The following is a 10,251-nucleotide window of genomic DNA, read 5'->3' as shown; positions in this document are numbered from 1 at the left end:
TTTTTGTTATACAATAAATCCATCACTTAAAATATTTGTTATGGATTATAAATGTGTTAAATATGGTGTTATAATTAGTGTTACGGTTTTAATATGACAACTGATATCCATTATAGAAAATAATTAATATATAATTAATATTATAACTAAAATCCATCACATTAATTTTGTTATGGTTTAACCAAAAATGATATATTATGCTTATCATTAACTTTGTAATGGTTATAATTTGTGATAAAATATTTTGTAACATGAGTAACTGACCATTAAGGAGATGACATGTATCTTTTTAATTATGGTTGTAATTGTCATATATTTTTGTAACGGATTTAACAAAATTTAACTATCCAGTAAAATTATGACACGTGGCTTCTTTTGTCATGGTTGTTATTGTCATAGAGTACTTTGTAACGATTTTAACATAATCTAACCGACCATTAAGAAAATGACATTGTCTTCTTGTTAGTGTTACAAATTTTTTCACGCACATCCCAAGTTACAAAATATGGTACTCGCAAATAAAAAAAGTTGGATTTCAGGTGGCCCGCAACTGCAGATATGATGCAGTTTTAGGTCATCCTGATCCAACGATTAATAATCAAAAAGATTTATAATTCAACTCAACTCAAAACAAAACCAAAATGTTATTACTATATAAGGTTTTCCTATTTCCCATCCTCGGATTCCCTATTTCCCATCTCCCATAAATCCTATACCCAATTATCGTAAGTACCACCCATTTTAAATTTCATATATCCTAAATACAATCTCTTGACTTTTTATTTACACCCAATAATAAAATTTCCCTAAAACTAATTCAAAATGAAAAAACCTAAGTAATAAATCGTGTTTCTATCTCCATCTCCACCACCGACCACTGTCTCTTTTACATCTCCATGAATATCACCGCCTTCGGTGAAATAGAGGAGAATGATTGGTGTGTTATTTTGGCTAGTGTTAAAGATGGTGGATGAGAGAGACGAGGGAATTATATTATACTCAAAATTAGTTGGAGCGTATACACGAACAGTTTACACTGTGAATCAAATCCTAATTTTATGTTAGGTGGAATTTTGAAGCATGTGCTATTAATTGAAGCATCTGTTCCTATCTTTTACGATGATCTTAAGTAAACTCTACTGCATATATGGTACTATAATGATGTGATTTGATTAGCATAATCTGGCACATACACGAACAGTTAAAGTGCAATTGGTGTTGTTACTGCACATATTATAAGTTTACCCTGCTCATATGATTAATTAAGTTAATTAATCAACCCTAAACCATTGTTCATAAGGTGGGTTCCAACAGAATTAACATAATTTGATTGAATTAGGGCTAAGATAATTTTTTTCCGTAGTAATTAATGGATTTTCCATAATAATAATGGTTTACTGGCTAATTGCTTATAGTACTATAATAATAATTGGAATCTAAATTAGGGTTTCTAACTTGATTATTTTTGGTTTTGCTTAACGAAAAAAAGGGATTAAATGATTCACAAAGAAGAAGATGACAAATAAAAGTAATAATGGAGTAGTCATAGTTAATTTGACTTTTAATGGGTGGTACTTAGGAAAAACCAGAATTGAAACGTAAATTGATTTTAACAATTGTGAAGGGGATGGAAAATAGGAAAAATGGGGATAGGAAATAGGGAAAACCCTATTTAATATCATCGTTATACTCTGTTTTTGCAATGTTCTGATTGCTTTGTGTTGTTTCCAGCATAATTCTTCCAATTGCTTTCTATGGTAGAGACTTCTACTCTTATTTATTAGTCTTCGTGTTATTAGCTGACAGCCATCTTTAGCATTGTACTGCAATTAAAGCAAACAATCTATTAGAATTCCTAAAGAAAACATAAGTGAAAATAATGAGGCATGAACTGTTGCTTAGACATACCTCACTGTCTATCACTTGTCCTGGTTGACCGTAACTTCAGAAGCTTGACTAGAAACTGGGAGAATTCTCGAACTCTGCTGATATAATTAGAGATATTATGTGAGCTAATGAGAATGGAAACAAATACACAAAGTGTTATACTTGGGAGCACCTAACCTTCAACTTAGCGACATCCTAGCTCCTCTTAATTCTGATTGAACGAACATCCTTTCCTGTGGCAGTCGGAAGGAATCATTAATCCATTAATTTTCTAAGGCTGCAAATTAAATAAAAATAATTTTGATCAGCAAAAGACAACATACCAAAAGTTAAGAAACATATGGGCATTCATATAATGCATAAAAACCCATCAAAAGGATTGATTTTTTACTGAACATATCGGGGCCTCATGAGAACCACACTAATCCACACAAGCTTCACGATTCCCAAGATATTATTTTAAGAACACAACTCACAGACATTAAAACTAACATGAAGACAAGGATTCCGACATTAGTCACCACCATTGTATATGAGCTCTACTATGATTATTTTGATCAAAATACTAGGTACAATCTAACCACTTGAATAGATGAATTTAGATCAAAATACTCAGTACAATCTAACCACTTGAACAGATGAATTTAGAAAATGTATACCTTAAGAAACAAATTTAACGGATTTGCATTAGGCCTAGTGGGAGGAACTGGTAGTGTCGGTTGCGGTGCCTGGGCAGGAGCATTCACAGCTGGTGCTGTTGTCGGTGGTTGGGCATCAGGTGGAAATACTGTTTGCTCGGAAATACCTGAGGTATAAAAGGAAACAAACACGATGTATTATGAGATGAGCGAACACAAGAAAGAAATTTCAGCTGTCTCTTTATACCATGAAGATAAAAAACAAAATGCAACATACAAACAGGTGCTTGTCAAGTAAAAAGTATAAAAACCAACTGGTCATGAGCAACGTATAAGATGCAAAAATGGAATAAAACTCACAAAGCCATGTGTGCAGCTCAAAGAAAACTATAGTAAAAGTCAAGAATGACATGTGGTGTTTGATAGTTCTCTAGAATCACTTGAATAATTTCTTATCTCGTCAATAAACTATAAAGTAGTAAATGGGCTGCATATCTAACTATTTCAGTTTACAATCTGGAGTTTTAACCAACCACTGTTTTCCAAATGAACTAGTGTTACAGATTATCAGTTCAATATTTTTTGATTACCAACACACTATCCTCGAAAATTTTATGGCAATCATTTGCCAAATCCACAGTCATAGTTTATGTACAGACTGTACTAAACAGTTCCGCACATTGGCCTCAACTAAATGTGGCTCGCATCCCCAATTAAGGCTCAATAACCCATTTAAACAAATGTCACTATACTGAAACAATTTATAGCAAAAAACTAACCTAGGGCAAGTCGGGTCAACATACAAGTAAAGCTCAGGTGATATAAGTTAAGAATTTAGGGCAAACTCGTCGTTACAAAGTAAGTACAACCGATACAAAGCTACAGTTGAATGTTCAGAGTAGCGACTAACATTTATGAAGCAGTGGCAGTAAGCATTTCTGTGGAAACTTAAAGGTTAAGAATGTAGACACATAAACACAAAGATAGTCTCATATACGGCATTCATAAAGTGCAAGTGGCAGTAAGCATCTCTAGAACGCTAATAATGTAGCAAGCATCACTAAAGTACCACCATCCAAAGTTCATAACACCAACATAATCCGTTCAATAAGAAGTAAATAGATGAAATAGTTTGGTATGGACCTTTAAATTGTGGTATACTTCAACTCCCATTTTCATTGCCTCCTTGAAAGATTTTGCTCCAACGGGAAGGATCATGAATTCTTGCATTTCCAGTTTTGTTTCCGGCGTGTGACCCTCCGTTAGTAACATTGAAAGCAGGAACTGGAAGTACCAAGTTCTTGTTATTACCAGCAAGGTATGCTGCAGAAAAAATAACAAAATCATGCTGGTAACAAGAACTTTACCTAGAAGTTCTAAAAGCAAAATTAACCGAGTAAGAAAATTTGTTCCTACAATTGGGTCAGCCAGATAATACAACTGTCAGTAGGAAACAGAAATGATATCACATGATTACTATATATATAAATGGATGCACGCCATAATTACATCTATACATGTTCACTTTCCACATTTTCCATTAAACGAATAGTAAATAACAAAGACCATAAATCTAACCTCTTCAGAGATCAATCCATCTGCATCCTCTCCACTTAGCTTCTCTAGCACTGCACCTAAAACCTTCAAAGTCGCAATAAACTTCCTTACAAACTGAAAATGGAGAAAATGTTAAAAGCAAATGACAAGAAAAGAACAAGATCCCCTCTTCCCTCCTTCTTTACTCGGGCTTGGGACCGGCATTTTACAAATCAAACATAACTGCTGTCTAAGATTGAAAGTGCGATGTACAGGATATATATCATCAACTTATTCCAGACATTCTCTATCAAGATCCTTGGAACTACCCTCCAACGGGACAATGTGTTCGGACAAGTTCTCCGATAAGAGTAGCAAATTGTAGTGAATTTGTACCTTTAAGTCTACCACTTGCATCCATTTCTACCCTCAACTTTGGAGCAGTTTGAGTCGTGAGAACATTAGTTGCAGTTTCAGCAGTTTGAGATGTAGATACTGTTGTGGGTGCATCATGAACCTTTCAATTAACAGAAAAGAAAAACAACCAAAGAAACCTAACACCAGTTCCACAAACTAGCAAACTTATTCCAAGAAAAATCCAAGGAACTTAATCCAAGTGAAGAAATAAAAATGGAAGAACAAGAAAGAAAACCCTTTCAATTGATTTTAATGTTCTACCAAAACCTAGAAAAAAATTAAACCATCATTAGAATTTTCATCCAATTGATTATATGTCAGAAGATGAAAACCCCCTTTCTCTATAATTGGTTTTAGTTTATTAAGACAGATTAAAACCAAAACATCTTTTCAATTGATTAAATGTCAGAAGATGAAAACCCTCTTTCTCAGTAATTGATTCTAATCTATTGAGACGGATTAAAACCAAAACATCTTTTCGAGGAAAAAAAAAACAAATAAAGAACATCAGGAACCCTAAAAATCAAAATCAAAAACAAACTAAGTGTTTGATGAAAGTACCTTAACAAAAGAACTTCTTTTTCAAAGATAATGAAAACCATTGTGTTGAAGGCCTCTTTTATAAACAAACTTCAGGAATTTTGGAATTCAATTTTGGTGAAAATTAGGAGCGGGAGATGAAAAAAGAGAGGAAATTTTTGGATCTCAGTTTGTTGAATTTTTTGAGAGTGATAAGTTTCTGTTATTGAGACCTATTCTTCAGAAAATAAAATCTCCTGTGAGCGGGAGATGAAACAAATGGGGGGAATTTTTGAAGCTTCACCTGGAACGAAATCTTAGATTTGGAGGCGAGAGAGATAAATATGGGGGGATTTTTGGAGTTGAGGTTGATCCGAATAATTCTCTGAAGAAGTTTCTTTTATAGAATCCCCGATTGTTAGGATTTGATCGATTTGTTTCCGTCAAATGCGACTGCTAATTAGCTAGTGTCGGTCGGTTGTTTAGGGATTATGGTTTGCCAATGTCAAATAACAGGAAACTTTCGAGACTATGGTTTGGCAAATAACACGAGACACCTGTAAAGGGTCCATTTCCTTAGATATTTTATTTAAGACCAAATAACGTGATTTTTCACGTGTAAATGGACATTAAAAGTTTGTATTTGTCAAAAATTTAGTCGATAATAATTGAATTCGAATTATGCGATAAATCAGTTCCAAGTGTACAAATTAAATCATATTTATTTTTGTTAAAATTCAAGCTTGATAATAAATTTTAGTGGATCTTTTCAAGGAATGGTGAATCCGGACGTGTTATTTAGTCAATCGAATACGACCATAATCTTGAAAATTAGAGAGTAGGCATAAATTATCTTACCACTATCGAGAACGATAACCCAAGAGTGATTTGGATTGAACCAATTGTACGAATTATGCAATGATCTAAGCGTAAAAATTACATCTCGTCAAAATTTAGGTTCGAAAATAGATTTCGGGGTACTTTTCAAAAAATGGTGAATCATGTGTTACTTGTTACGAGTCGCCCGAATACGATCATCAATCTTGAAAATTCAAGATTTATCTTAAGTTATCTTACTACTATCGCGAAAGATAATCCAAGAGTGATTTGGATCGAACTGATTATATCGAATTATGCAACAATGATTTTTAAGGGTACAAGTTCATATCTTGTCGTCAAAATTTAAGTTCGATGATAGATTTCGGGGTTCTTGTCGAGAAATAGTGAATCATGTGTTATTTGTTACGAGTCGTCCAAATACGATCATCAATCTTGAAATTCAAGATTTAGCATAAGTTATCTTACTATCGAGAACGATAATCCAAGAGTGATTTGGATTGAACCAATTATATGAAATTATGCAACGATCATTTCTAAGGATACAAAAAGTTTACATCTTTTTGTCAAAATTTAAGTTCGATAATACATTTTGTGCATCTTTTCAAGAAATGGTGAATCATGTGTTATTTTCACGAGTCGTCCGAATACGACCATCAATCTTGGAAATTCGAGATTATAGTATAAATCATCTTTAACCTCAAATGCAGCTTCAATAAAAACACTCAAATTTGGAAGTACATCTTTTCTGACTTGCTCCTCTACCACATTCTTCGGTAGATTGCTCACTGCAATATGAACCGACTGCTCCTCACCATGCAAGACCCAGGTCACATACGTCTGGTCAATACCGTTCTCGTACAAATGTTGCTCCACTATCCCAATACTGCGACACTCCGATGATGTCTATTTTCACATTTTGCGCATGGGCAGGCACACTTTGTTTTCCAGAAACCATTTGTAGATGCATACTGAATGAAAAACTTCACCCCATCTCTATATACTTTACCAAACCTATCTGATTCAAACAACCAAGATTTATCCACTTCTCCCGATATTCTGAAAGTTAAAAACAAGCAAATGCACCTTTATACCATGAAGATAAAATAACCCATTACAACATACAAATAGGTTCATGGAAAGTAAAAAAAAACATGAGGACTAACTGGTCATGAGTATCGTATCAGATGCAAAACAACAAAACTTGCAAGCCATCTGTGCATCTCAAAGCAAACTAGGATAAAATCAGTCAAGAATAACATGTAGTGTCTACCAATTCCCTAACACCACTTAAACCACCAATTCTGTATACATGCTAAATGCATTAACAAAATTAATAAGGGTTAACTTGCCTAATACAGTAATACTACACAAAGTGAGATATATCATTGTTAGAGTTGGACTACATAAATATCATCAACTGCAAACAGCAGGACAAACCCCTAGTTCAGGTTTTCAGCCTACATAAAATTCCAGACACACCAGATGAATATCATCAACTAAACAAGAGAAAAACATTGAAAAAACGCCTAAAAATTTGACATAATAGGCGCTGAATTCATGAAATAATATTCATTCAGTTATAAGGATTGGTTACTTGTATGCAAACTCATTATTAAGGTTAGTCAGCGACAAGCACGTAAATGCGACGCATTTCTATCCATATCTACATTAGTTAGGACTCGTTATTTTACTAATAATAATATTTCAAATCATTTTTAGGAATTACAAGCAATTCAGGTCATCCGGAGAATAAACAGCTAAAACAGAAGTTAAATGGCGTATGCCAAAATTCACCAAAGTTTCTCCCGGGACCAAAATGAGACGGAGCTTAATTAATTTGGGCTTCGGAGTTTGTCGCCCCAGTTGCTTGGGCACATCATTTCACGGCCGGGGGACAAATCACTACAGTGGCCTAGAGTTATCTTTGTTTTCCCACTTACCAAACAGTGAATGAACAAAGTTGAGAAAGGAATAAGTGGCACGTGGCATTCTCATCACCACATTTTGCTTCTTATGAAAAGAAATCAAGCAGCTGTTCACAATTCTGTATGTTCAGCTTTGAGTGAATGGTGGATAGATTCAGTATTTTCTATAAGCTGAGAATGAAAGGGAGACGGGTCTAGTAAATTCAAGCTCTCTTGATATTTCAATTAAGGGCTGATCGGCATCAACTGGGAAAGGGATGGAGCTGTAGCCTAGGTAGAGAAAGTGTTGTAGTCGGATCGGAGAAAGGTGTTGGCTGTACTGATTTGTATGGGGTTCGAAAATATCCCGTGATGTACAATGAGAGGGAATCTGATGACCTAAATGTCATCCTCTCTGCATTGGGATAGGGATGGGGCATGAATGGGCCCCATCCCCTTTCACACGATACACACTCAGAACACTTTTCCTTCTGTATCAATCATTTTCGTGGAAAATATGGGTCTTGATTAGATTGAATTTCCAGTCAAAATCAGTCTCAAAGAGAACTGATGCCTTGGGTTGCGTCAACTGATTTAGGCCGATCTAGTTGCAACTGGTGGAGGCGCTTACAGGGTCATTGGGTGAGCTGTTGTGATCTGGTATACAAGGAGCTGAAATTTAGAAGTCCAGGGTGCATGCGAATCGGTAGCAAGCAAAAATTGGTCTACGTTTGGCTAATGGCTGCGGTGGGTTAGGCTAAAAATGGTGTTGATTGTCCTTGGTGGTTTGAACAGTGATAGGATTTCGGAGGAACCTTATATGTGATAACCGCAATCGTACAGTGTCTAACTAATAGACAGAGACAAGTACGGATCGTTCCCACGAGGAGCGGTGGAAATACTGTAACCAATAATCCTGATTGACTAACCAGAGATGATGTTTTTGGAGTTTTTGAAAGAATAAAAACAAAGAAAGTAAATCAAACTAATTAAACGAATCCAATGCAAAAGTCGGTAACCAGGGTTTATAGTATCCATCACAACTTCTATTCAATTATTGAAATGAAACATAATCCATGAATTATTTATCATCCATTCTATCAACAGAAAATATCATTGTGACACCCTAAGCATGGCACATTAAAAGATTAAACCAAAGCATGCACCATCAAATTGCGTTAGCGAGAAAATTATACGAAACTACTTATATGTTCACAAATAATACCCGATTATTCTAAGCATCTCCCATCAAAAAATTTAACCCAGCATGAAATATTAAATAAACAGACGAATATATTTGCAATCATAAAAATTAAACACATGGATTACTGTATTGTACAGAACCGGTGAAGCAACAACTAGTTTCATCGTTGAATCAATAAATAAAATCATGAAATTAATCTATTCAAATCATAATAGTCTTTTGCTAAATATTATTCAATTGAGAATAGCCTAATACTCTTAAGTGGTTTCAACATGAACCCTAGTTACATGGATTTAGCTAGACATGGCTTTCTCAAAAGCCATAAACAAATCAAAAAGATTCACTAGCAAATCAAAATGGAAACGAAATGACAAGAATCGCAAACCCTTCTTTTCGCTTTTTCGCCTCCTCTCCTCCTTTCTGGTTCTCGGCTCTGTAGCCGCAACCTTCCAAGATAAAACTCCAGCCGGCCTCCCTTCTTTCACATTTTACTTCTCTTTTTATTTCTTTTCTTCCTTGCGTCACAAATATAAATCAGCCAATGAGAGCATGTCACGTCATCCCTTCCAACGCCACCGTATTCCAAATTCAGCCAGCGTCCAAGTACTTTCCAAAACTGTCCAGACACAAATTTCTGTAGTTCGCTGGCCACCTAGCCACCATCGCCGATCTCCTGACCATGTAACTTCTCGACCACGGCTAATTGCCAGCTACGGTAGCTCCACCATTCAGACCAAGAACTGTAATTTCTTCTCGATTTCAGTCCACGGAACAACAAGTAACAAACACTACTGCCTTCCTTGTCAGGGCCAGAGCAGCAACAACGGTTCACTTCAATCAACTCCAACATAACTAGTGACAACTCCAACAAACGGTTCAGCCGAATACCCATTTCCGTGCACACCACCAGTTTCACTGCCTGGTTCACGCAAGTTTCCCAACTCTGGTTACAATTCACCGGCCACAGCTCCACTTTCTTGTTCTTCTTATCACTACCAATCAATACGCCGGCACAGTTTTAGTTATGATACCAAACTCGCAGTAAGAACCCATTCGTGCCTGAATTCGATTACCACTAGCTTCAATGGATTTCACACAAACCCATCATTACTCGGTTGATTTGAAGTTTCACCCCATCTCCATCGTGGTATAAGCTTTAAGTGGCATTTCCCTGAACATCTTGAATGCAAAAGCATCACGGCGTCAGCCCTCCTCTTGCGACTGATTCCCACCAGTATTGAGATCCAATTTCAGGCATACAAAGTGTACAATTAAACCCATCTTCATTTCCTTGTATAGCCACCAT

At 35.6% G+C, this 10,251-nt stretch overlaps 1 long non-coding RNA gene across 8 annotated transcripts; it reads right to left on the bottom strand.

The window, feature by feature from the left end:
- Positions 1-1,475: 1,475 nt before the first annotated feature.
- On the bottom strand, positions 1,476-5,497 carry LOC113276044. 8 transcript variants are annotated; one of them, XR_003323879.1, is made up of 8 exons: positions 5,040-5,496; positions 4,458-4,556; positions 4,104-4,166; positions 3,669-3,848; positions 2,547-2,692; positions 2,065-2,164; positions 1,909-1,982; positions 1,476-1,823 (listed from the first exon to the last, which is right to left on the bottom strand). It is a non-coding gene; the product is annotated as an uncharacterized LOC113276044 (long non-coding RNA). The 8 variants fall into 8 exon arrangements; XR_003323874.1 differs by having other exon boundaries at positions 4,104-4,556; positions 5,040-5,497; XR_003323878.1 differs by lacking the exon at positions 4,458-4,556 and having other exon boundaries at positions 4,104-4,196; positions 5,040-5,495.
- Between the last annotated feature and the right edge of the window lie 4,754 nt (positions 5,498-10,251).

Source organism: Papaver somniferum, chromosome 4 (genome assembly GCF_003573695.1).
Source record: "Papaver somniferum cultivar HN1 chromosome 4, ASM357369v1, whole genome shotgun sequence".
NCBI lineage: Eukaryota > Viridiplantae > Streptophyta > Magnoliopsida > Ranunculales > Papaveraceae > Papaver > Papaver somniferum.
The sequence above is the reverse complement of the archived record's forward strand: the minus strand, read 5'-3'. Positions and strand labels throughout refer to the sequence as shown.